Below are 11,564 nucleotides of genomic sequence, written 5' to 3'. Positions count from 1 at the left end.
ATTCTAAAGATGTTATCTATTTTTTTACGTTTTAAAATATTAGGAGTATTTTGACAAATTTGTTTGGAAAAAAAAAATATAGGAAAGAAAAAAGTAAATAAATTGTCATAAATTAAAATTAATTTCTATATAAGTTAAAGGTAAGAATTTAAATAAGTTTTTGAAATAGTTTCAACAAATTAAATGATATATAAGCAAATTTTAAGCTTATTTTATTCCTTTTTTAGCTTATAAGTAATTTTTTAAATTCTAAATATTTCTTTTTATCTAAAAGTACGTGGTAAATTGAATTTGTTTCCTTTAATTTTTGACTCGTTTATAAGAAATTGATTCTTGGAACTTTAAAAAATTATATTAAAAAAATAATTGATCTTGAAAACTGATAAAGCACAAGAAAATATATAATTGTCTTATATAACGACATGTTAAAGCAAAATGATTGATGCTTTGAGTTTGAATTGTCTTTTGATAAAGTTAGACAAAGTCTTACGTGAGAATCTCTTCTTCATTTAATGGAAGACCATGATCAATGAATCTTAATAATTGATCCATTGAATTCATTTAATGATCGACATTTCAATATCTTGAAATTTTATCTCTCTTAGAAGACTATGAGGTTTAACTTAGAAAGTTCGAGATTGTCTTTTCAAGGTAACTTGAAAATGTGATAAGTATTTATTATTCATTATCTCTTTATGAAGAAATCTTCCTCTCCTTCTCTATATGAAGGGAACTTGTGAGGGAGAGAAATGCAAACAAATGAGAAGACCAACATAGAGAGTAAATGAGAGAGTTGATATCCAGTATAGTGTGAGATTAGAAATCCTAGTGAGAGGCTAGAAAGATATTGTTTTCCATCCTTGTTGGGTGAGATTAAGTGTTACGCTCAAAGTGAGAGAAACAAATATTGTAATCATACTTTCATAGTAGAGACATTTTCTAGACTAGGTCCCACTTTAAAAATTTTCGGTGTCATTATTCTATTTCGCTCTATTTTCTTTTATCTGCTTATTGCTTCCGCAAGTGCCCATTTTGTATCTACACCAAAGAGGGAGAATTAGTTCTGATTTTTTCCAACACTGGTATCAGAGCTTGGTTCTGATACAAGATGGAAGGAGCCATTACTGATGGTGATATGTTCAAATTGACAGCGGACAACTATTCCTATTGGAAGCCCATGATGGAGGATCACTTATATTGTAAGGATATGCATGAGCCAATTTCTTACAAAGACAAGCCAAAAGGTAAGAGTGATAAAGATTGAGAACTTTTGAATCGAAAGGTTGTTTCAATGATTCGAAAGTATATTGATAAAAGTTTGTTGGAGCATGTGTCCACATACACAAATGCTTATGAGTTGTGGTCAAAACTTGAATCTATGATTCAAAAGAAAACTCCAAGAAATAAAGCATCTCTTGTTAGAAGATTGGTGAAACTTGACTACAATGATGGTCAAAGTATGATGGATCATTTAAATTCATTCAAGGGTCTTGTCAATCAATTGACAAAGATAGATATGAAGATTGATGGTGAGTTGCAGTTTGTTGACTGAAAGTTGGGACACACCAGTAGTCGTGCTCAACAACTCAATCCTAGATGGGAAGATCTCAATGGACATTATTTCATATAGTTTGTTGAAGAATCCAGAAGGAAAGAAAGAGGTACAAATTTTCAACATGAAGCAAATGTTATTGAGAAGAAAGGAAGAGGTGAAATTTGTGGGAGAAATGAATCTCATGGAAGAAACAAAAGCAAATCCAAAGGTCGATATCAATCTCGTACAAGAACAATAATATGCTATTACTGTAGCAAAGAATGTCATAAAAGATTTGAATGCAAATTTCTAAAGAGAGACCAGAAAGCTGGAATTTTCCATCCAGACTTAGTTGATCCAAAGAAGAAGGGTTGTACTCCAACCACAACCATCGTCTTTTCTCATTAGAGAAGAAAATTACCTAAATATTGCATATAGTGATTGCTCTTGGATCGTTGACTCCAGTGCCTCTTTCCATATAAGTCCACATGAAGATTTCTTTTCAAATTACAAGAAAGGTGACTATGGTACTATGAAATGGAGAAACCATGTTATAAGCAAGATTGTAGGTATTGGTGATATCGTGTTACTAATAGACACAAGAAACAAGCTTGTAATGAAGGAAGTGAGTCATGTTCCATAAATGCTCCTCGACCTATCTCAACGAGTAAGTTGGATGATGTGGGTTTTATAAGCCACTTTGGTACTGGAAAGTGGAAACTAGCAAAAGGGAACCTAGTCATTGCCAGAGGTTCAAAGGAAGGATCCCTTTACATTATGCAAGGAAGATTTTGTTATGGAGAAACGAATGTTGCTACAAACTTCAAAGATCTTTGGCACAAACGATTGGTGCATATGAGTAAGAAAGCACTCTAGATGCTCGCCAAAAACCACTTTCCAGGTATAAAGGGTCAAATCTTGGAATCATGTATTCATTGCATTTATGGTAAACAATGCAAAGTCAGTTTTTCAGAGATCAGGCGATCCCTCAAAGAGACAGGAGGTACTTGAACTTGTGCATACAGATGTTTGTACACCATCTGAAAAATCTCTTGGTGGAGCCTACTACTTTGTCACATGTATTAATGATCACTCAAGAAGATTATGGGTATACTTGTTGAAAATCAAAGATCAGGTATTGTCTGCATTTAAAGAATTTCATGCTCTAGTGGAGCGTGAGAATGGAAAAAAGCTTAAGTGTCTAAAAGCAGACAATAGTGGAGAGTACCATGATCCTTTTGAAGCCTATTCCAAGATGTATGGTATCAAAATGATGAAGGCACCACCAAAGACTCCTCAACTGAATGGAGTAGCTAAAAGAATGAATCATATTATTGAAGAGAAAGTCAGATGCATGTTACAAGGTGTTAACCTCCCTAAGTCTTTATGGGTGAAACAATAAAGACTGTAGTTGACCTCATAAAACTGACACCTTTTAGACCTCTAGATGGAGAGATTCCAAAGGAAGTGTGGTACATAAAGAAGGTATCATTCAACCATCTAAGAGTATTCGAATGCATAGCCTTTGTTCATATTTCAAAGGATGAAAGCAAAAATCTAGATGTTAAGACCAAGGAGTGAAGATACCTTGGGTCCTCAAAGGATGAATTTCGGTATAGATTGTGAGATCCTATAAATAAGAAAATTGTTAGAAGCAGAGTTGTTGTGTTCTTTTAGGATCAAATAACCAAAGATATTCAAAAGAAAAATCAGTGAAAGTCCAAAGTTGCATTGATTTAGGGGGAGATATTCCTCAACGGATAGATTCTGCTCCCCCATTTCCTGACCAGACTGATGATCAACCAAATCATGATCAGATAATGTTAGAACCTCAAATATAACAAGAATTTAAGCCATTAGAGCAACAAATGCGAGTTAAATTGAGACGTTCTGAAAGAAGAAGAGTGTCATCATCAAAGTATCCTAAAGAAGATTATATTACTTTGACAGATAATGATGAACCTCAAAACTTCTCAGAGGCTATGGAGTCAATTGAGAAAGGGGAGTGGATCAAAGCCATGGAAGAAGAGATAAGCTCTTTACATGAGAACCATATTTATGATTTGGTGGAGTTACCTACAGGAAGAAAAGTCTTGAAAAACAAAGGGGTATATAGGCTTAAAACTGAAAAAGGAAACTTAAGACCAAGGTACAAAGCTCGAATTGTTGTGAAAGGGTGAAATCAAAAGAAAGGAGTTGATTTTGATGATATATTCTCACAAGTGGTAAAGTATTCCTCCATAAGAGTAGCATTAGGTATAACAACTAGTATAGACCTAGAAGTTGAACAACTTGATGTCAAAACAACTTTCCTACATGGAGACATCAAAGAAGAAATATATATGGAGCAACTAGAAGGCTATGAAGAACCAGGCAAGGAACACTTAATGTGTCATCTGAAGAAGAGTTTGTATGGTTTGAAGCAAGCACCCATACAGTGGTATAAGAAGTTTGAATCCTTCGTGGCCAAGCACAATTTCAAGATAATTGTTGACCATTGTGTGTTCATCAAGAGGTATAAAGATGGAAACTTTATTTTCCTACTATTATATGTCGATGATATGTTGATCATTGGATAAAGTAAAACCAAGATTGATGGTTTGAAAAATGCTTTAAGCAAATCTTTTGCCATGAAAGCTTAGGTCCTGCAAAGAAGATCATTGGGATGAAGGTGATTAGAGATCGCTCCAAGAAGTTGATATGGATATCACAAGAGAAATACATAAAGAAAGTTCTCAAGAGATTCAACATGGATAAGACAAAACCTGTCAGTATTCCACTTGCCGAACATCTCAAGCTAAGCACAATGCAATGTCCGAATAATGAAGAAGAAAAGAAAGAGATGAGCAGAGTGTCTTATTCTTCAGTAGTAGGAAGCCTAATTTACGCCATGATTTGCACAAGACTAGATATTGCCCATGCAATTGGTGGTGTGAGTCGATTCTTGTCCAATCCTGGTGAAGAGCAGTAGAATGTAGTGAAGTGGATATTAAGCTATTTGAGGGGAACTACCAAAAGATGTTTATGTTTTGGGAATGAAGATCCTATGTTGGTAGGATACATAAATGCATACATGATTGGACATGTAGATTCCAAAAAATCCACATAAGGGTATTTAACTACTTTTGTTGGGGAGTTGTATCTTGGAAATCCAAGTTACAAAGATGTGTTGCTTTATCAACAACTGAAGCAAAGTACGTTGTCGCATCTGAAGCTGGAAAAGAAATAAAATATATGAAAAATCTCTTGCATGAATTGGGTCATGTTCAAGAAGGATATGTTGTCCATTGTGACAACCAAAGTGCAATCCACCTAACTATAAGAATCCTACATTTCATTCTCGAACAAAGCACATTGATTACCGTTATCATTGGATACAAAATGCTTTGGAGGATGGAGAGTTGCAGCTAGAGAAGGTTCATACAGATGACAATTGGTCTGACATGTTCACCGAGGAAATTTCCGCTAAGAAGTTAAAAAGTTAAAGGTTGTCTTTTCAAGGTATCTTGAAAATGTGATAAACATTAATTATCCATTATCTCTTTATGAAGAAACATTCCTCCCCTTCTCTATATAAAGGGAACTTGTGAGGAAGAGAAATGCAAGCAAGTGATAAAAGCAACATATAGAGTAAATGAGAGAGTTGATATCCACCATAGTGTAAGATTAGAAATCCTAGTGAGAGACTAGAGAGATATTGTTTTCCATCCTTGTTGGGTGCGATTAAGTGTTACCCTCAGAGTGAAATAAACAAATATTGTAATCACACTTTCATAGTGGAGACATTTTTTGGGAGGTCTCATGAGTTTTTATTTCTCAAGTTAAGAAGGTTTTTCCACATTAAAAATTCTCTGTGTCATTATTCTATTTTGCTTTATTTTCTTTTATATGCTTATTGCTTCTACAAGTGCCCATTTTTTATCTACACCAAAAATGGAGAATTAGTTATGATTTGGTTGAAATAGTGAAACAAAACTAGTTGGCTATACTAAAACTGATTTGGTAAAAGTTATAGAAGCACATCAAGATATAATTTCATCTTAGCAATGAGACGTTATCATGGTCTTCAAATAAATAACCAATTGTCCCCTTATCAACAATCAAAGAATACATTGTAACAACTAGTTGTGCAACCCAAACACTCTAGCTAAGAAGAATTTTGGAAGTAATACATCAAAAGCAAGATACTCCCACATATATATTTTATGATACAAGTCTGTAATTTCATTATGCAAAGTGTTTCATGGATGATTCAAAGACATCGATATTCAATTTCATAAGATCCAAGAGTTGATTGAGGAGAAGAAAGTGGAGATCAAATGTTGTCCAACTAAACAACACGTTGCATATATTTTGACTAAGACATTAAAAATTTAATTATTTTACAAATAAAATGTTTGAGATGATAAGAATTTATGTTTGATTAAAGGACGCAATAATAAAAACTATTTTTTACTAAATCTGACATGTAATCACCTTATCTTACTCCTTTGTATATGAGGTTTTCCCTCCAAGTAGTAGTCATGATTTTCTTATTTAGTACTATTATTTAATATATTTTATGAAGTGAATATAAAAATATTACCATCATTTCATAATAATAACAAAGATGAGTTATTGAATAAAGTTTTAAGAAGTTTTCTTCCTAATGTCATGCTTCCGTGAGTATGTAAATTTCATTAAGAATACATATATATTTCCCATTTAATATATACAAATTATTTTTAAATTACAACACTATACCTGTATGGACAAAGAGAGGCCTAAATAGTACATGAAACTAGTTGTATAATTGTTGACGTATCGGTTGCTTCCTTGTCCCTCACTTTAAGTCTCCTCCTTTCATTGTTGGTGTTCGGTCGGGGTTGACTTGAAAATGGTACTCCGACGCTCAAGTAAGTACTCTAAATGAAGAGTGTGTATTGTAAAGTTGATAAAAGCGTACCTTACCCCTTTGTGGAGAGTAGTTTATTTATAGTGTTTAGTCATTGACTCTTTGTTGTGATGGGCTGAATCTGAATCTATCAAATATCATTGTTAGCTGATTTCTCATAGATCTCACCCAGATTCAGTAGGACATGATTATGATTTATAAGGAGTTTCCATAATTGTCGTTATTGTCATTTATTGAGCATCTTTAATGTATATTAATTCGGTCGGTCGGTGGTCGAAATCGAATGACTCCAGTATAAACACAAAATTCATATAAAAATATTATATAAAAAAATACATCACACTAGAAACTAATTAACAGAGAAAGTAACTCCTCCATAGAATTAAAACAAAATATAATTGCTCACAGTTTAGGTAAAACTTTCTACTATAATATAACTTAACTACAATAAACAATATATTTAACTATTATATTTCATATAATAAAAAAAAATTCATAAATAAAAAATTATATATATATATATTTAGTTTCTGTAGTTTTTAATATACTCTTCCGCTAGAGTATATATATATATATATATAGATAAATATATATTTATTTATTTGACATTTATCACATATGATTAGTGCCTTAAATCTCAATTATTCGTTGATTGTTGGTGGCCTAAAGCGGGAGGTGCCGTTGTATCACTCTGCAATTATGCAAACAGCTTGCTAACTGAATTTGGTGATTTCAATTGATTTGGCACCCGATTCGGCAACATTTAATCACTACTCCAACCGGAATTAAAGCGAGTTTGGTGCTTTCAATCCACAAATCGAAGAGATTAAGTTTTGATACGTTCGGTGCAATCAAGAAAGTCACGTCTTCAATTCAACTGTTTAGACTATTTTCTTTTATCAAACGTCTTTTAATTGGATTCTGAAAGAACTTCATCAAGTCACTTCTTTGCTTAGATGTAGTTCCCCAAAGAAGTTCATGTAGCTGTTTTGACTCAATTTTTTAATCTATTCTTTTAATACTCTTTGTTAACTTTTTGTTTAATGTTTTCTTCACATCGTAATCTTTAAAATTCATTCTCTTATTGATAATTTTCTTTAAATTTTTAATCTCTTGATTTTATTTGTGAGAATAATAACTGGTCACATAATTTAAAATGAATTTTAATATTATATAAATATAAGTTATGTGATAGAATTTACATTTTGATGGTACAAAGAGTTTCAGTTTTACTCAAGTATACGTTTGTTTTAAAAGATGTTATTGATGGGTAAGGTGATGGTTGAGTTAGACGAAGCTCGCATTTATTTACCTGTAAATATTGGTGTTAGATTGAAAACTTCAATTAAATCAACTAATTGATTTATGTATTCTAATTGATTTACATGCAAAACACTTTAAAACAGTTTATATAACAAATATCAAAGTAAGAGATAGATGATGAACAAGAGAATTATACAATTCACTCTAAACCAAGAGCTACATCCAGACCTCGACACACCACTAAGGATTCACTAAAGCAATCAAACAAGATTACAAGAACAACCAAGAGTGTCGGTCTTGAACCCTTCAAGAACACACAACACTCTTAATTACACACATATTTCAGAAACCCTATATGAATATGTTAATATGTTTACGACACAACAACAGTAAAGAAGAATGAAGTTCAAATACACCTGAGTTTGATACAAATGAAGAACAACATAAATCTTAACTCATAAACCTACTTCGCATCACAACAATGATCCAAGATTCCAATGTAATCTCAAAGAATGATTTTAAAACAATTTGTTTTTTTCTCTAAAAAAGTGTTATGTTAAATGATCATAAAAACATCTTTATATAGCCTAAGAAAGATTGTTAAAACATTTTGATCATTTAATGAAATATGCTTAAATCAATTAAATACAATTTGGTAAACATAACATTATTCTTTTAAAATCATTTAATTGAATTTTGAAACTAACTAATAGTTTTCTTTAACAGATGAAGTCACCATATAAAAAAAACGGTTCATTTATCAAAATAACTGGTTGATTTCACTTAAAAGAAAAGACAAAAAGAAAATAAATCATTTTTAAATCCTTTAAAAAAACTTAAGTGTTCAATTTGTTAAAATACTTGTTATAATGTTATAATCATCAGACTTGAATAGAAGTAATTTCAAATGATTAATATACGAATCAACTAATTAAAATAAACATAGATTCGGGAAACAAAACATTTAAAGGAGATTTCAAATCAGGTTTACTTGGATCATTGTGAGATGCAAATTTACAAGACAAAATCTATCTGACTAGACACACACATACAACAACAGGTCTTCAAGACATATTTAAAAATCATCAAAGCTCCCTGGTTCAACAAGACGAGGATATGAGAAAGAAAAGAAAGGTCGAGTGGAGGGAGAATGACTTAAGGATGATCCATTGGATGGGTACAAAGCAAGAAATGGGGGGATAAAATGGTAAGGTTGCTAGAATATTATTAGTGCATCAAAGAGACTTCAAGGGTTGTTAAAATGCTTTTTGAAGGTATACTTCCTCATAACATGGAATGCAGGCAGGCACACCAACTATATATTTTTAGTAGATGACGTGTCATACTGCTTTCAAATATTAAATCAACAACCAAATAGAAAGGCTTTGCATTGATATCCCTTGGATGCACGACCCATAATGCACATGAGTGTATAAGGAAGAGTTTAAGGTGAGGTTTTGGTGACTAAGTTCAAGTAGAGGGAATTTAGAATGTTAAGGTGGCCCCAGTTAAGGTTTGGTTTGATGGTGTATTAGGAATTTTCGCTTATCTAAGAATGGGAAGGTTTGAGGTTTAGGTGAGAGGTTAAAGTGAAGTCTAAGCATGTTTATGTAGTCTATAGTGAGAGGTTATCCTTCATGAAGGGGTAAGGTTTGAGTGAATGGTTCATAATGGGATGTCGGAATGACAATGTAGTCTTCTATTGGTGACATTGTTCATCCTCGTTTTTGCTAACTTGGACAAGGGTAGGTGAAGATGGAAGGTGAATTTGCAAACTATTAAAGCTTGGTAGGTGAGGAAGCTTCATTTGAGGGTTATGCAAAGAGCCTTACTTGACCACTACAAGACTTTTGCCTCTTCTTGGATGACCAGATCTTTCATGTCTATAAGCATTTGCCCTTAGTTTAGTTGGTTGGACAAATGTTGAAAATATAATTTGATGCTTGAGCCTCTTCAACTTTCTTTATGGCTTGACTTTTGTTTGTTATTATTGTTATTGTTTGGGAGAAATATTGAATATCTTTTGAGTAAGGATCAGGTTTGAGTAGATGTGTTGTATGACATTCTTCCTAGTTCTTGAATGCTTAGGTTCTCATTTAAGAAACTCCTCTACTTGGGGCATTTGCACCATGTGACAAGTAATTTAATGCTTCTTTTGTACGGAAGGCTTTAACAAATGAATGTTTCTTCTAATTTTGGGCGTTTAAGGAGAATGACTTGTTTTTCTTATTTTGGGCTTCTTGAACTGTGAGGGTACCTTTAAGTTCCTCTAGAGAGTAAAGTTGTCTAGATTCATAGAGGTGCAAATGATACCTGAGATCTTCATGCTTTGGTAACCTTATAAGGATCTTATCTATATGATCATAGCTTTGATATAATCTTCCTATTGAGAAAAAATAATTTAGGATGGCTTGGAACTGATTGAACATGGATTAATGGTCTGAACCTCTTACGATAAAAACAAGACAAAACACACTTTTCTAAACAACTATGAACACGAACAACGTTCTTCCTCACAAATACAAAGGCTAAGGATACTTATGATTACAAGAGCTTGTTTTTTTTGGCAAGAGTTCCATCAATGTTTCTTCTTCATATAGATCTTCTTTATATATAGTTGAGAAGGACACAAGATTTTTTAATATTGGTTCACCTTTACTCTCGGAGTACATCAAATTCTCCTTTTAAAAAACTCTTAAAGGATTCTCTTATAGTCAAAATTGATTATAAATGAGTACACAATGCAACTCCTAGTGAACACGAGTACACCAAGCCAAGAAGGACACAAGATGTTTTATATTGGTTCTCCTAATTTTTAGGCTACGTCTAGTTATCTTTTAAATATATCTTAAAGGTTATGTTATAATCAAAACTAATTACAAATAAGTACATAATGACACTCCTTGTGAATATGAGTACAGAGTGACATTTCTTCTGAATATTAGAACACAATGACACTCCTTAGAAATAGAAGCACACCAAGCCACTCCTGACTATTTTGTCATAACCTCCTTTGGAGATTAAGAACTATATGTAATGTTTGTTATCACTTCTAGCTATAGATAAACAAGATATAACCTAAGGAATTACTTTTATAAAGAAGATATATGATATTGATTTCTTTACAAGGTTGTGACTTAACACAAAGTGAAGGATATAATAATGTTTCTCTCTCCCAATTGTATAATCATTAAGACACACTGAGTATAAGCTTGATTTTTTTTGTAGAGTATAATTGTAGTTGTGTGTCCTCTATATATATCTTCAACTTATATTTATAATTCCTCATAATGTGACAATTGTAGAACAATATTCATCTTAATATCTTTGTTGTAATTATTGTGAAAATAAGTCAAATACACAAGAAAGGAGGATTAAATTGTATATTAATTTTTTTTTGCAATAATTAACAAAAACAACGTCTCATATGGCGAAAAAGAGATTTCTAAGTTTGATGATTGATCAGAAGTAGTTTTTGTTGACAAACTTACTATCAAAAAGATTTTTACAAACCTTGTAAAGTCTCATTCTTTAACATATTAAACAATAGTTTGATAATATATAACTTGAAAGAGTTAAAGAATGAGGAAGATTTATGCTTTAAATTTTTATACTAGTTCATCTATAAATGAGACTATGTCTAGATCTTGATCAACTCAATCAAGTTTATATATACTCAAGTTACAAGATACAAACTAAATATTCGTTAGACCTCTACAAATTGAGTATGTTTTGGATAAGCAGTCACTTCTAGCTAAACCGGGTATTATTTGGACAAACAATCACTTTTGGTTAAGACAAGATTACAAAGAAAGCGGTCAAAATCATAAGGATGCTAACTAAAATAGGATTTACGTCCTTAGACAGATACAT

This window comes from Phaseolus vulgaris, chromosome 1, assembly GCF_051622355.1.
Source record: "Phaseolus vulgaris cultivar YP4 chromosome 1, ASM5162235v1, whole genome shotgun sequence".
In the NCBI taxonomy this organism is placed as follows: Eukaryota; Viridiplantae; Streptophyta; class Magnoliopsida; order Fabales; family Fabaceae; genus Phaseolus; species Phaseolus vulgaris.
The sequence above is the reverse complement of the archived record's forward strand: the minus strand, read 5'-3'. Positions refer to the sequence as shown.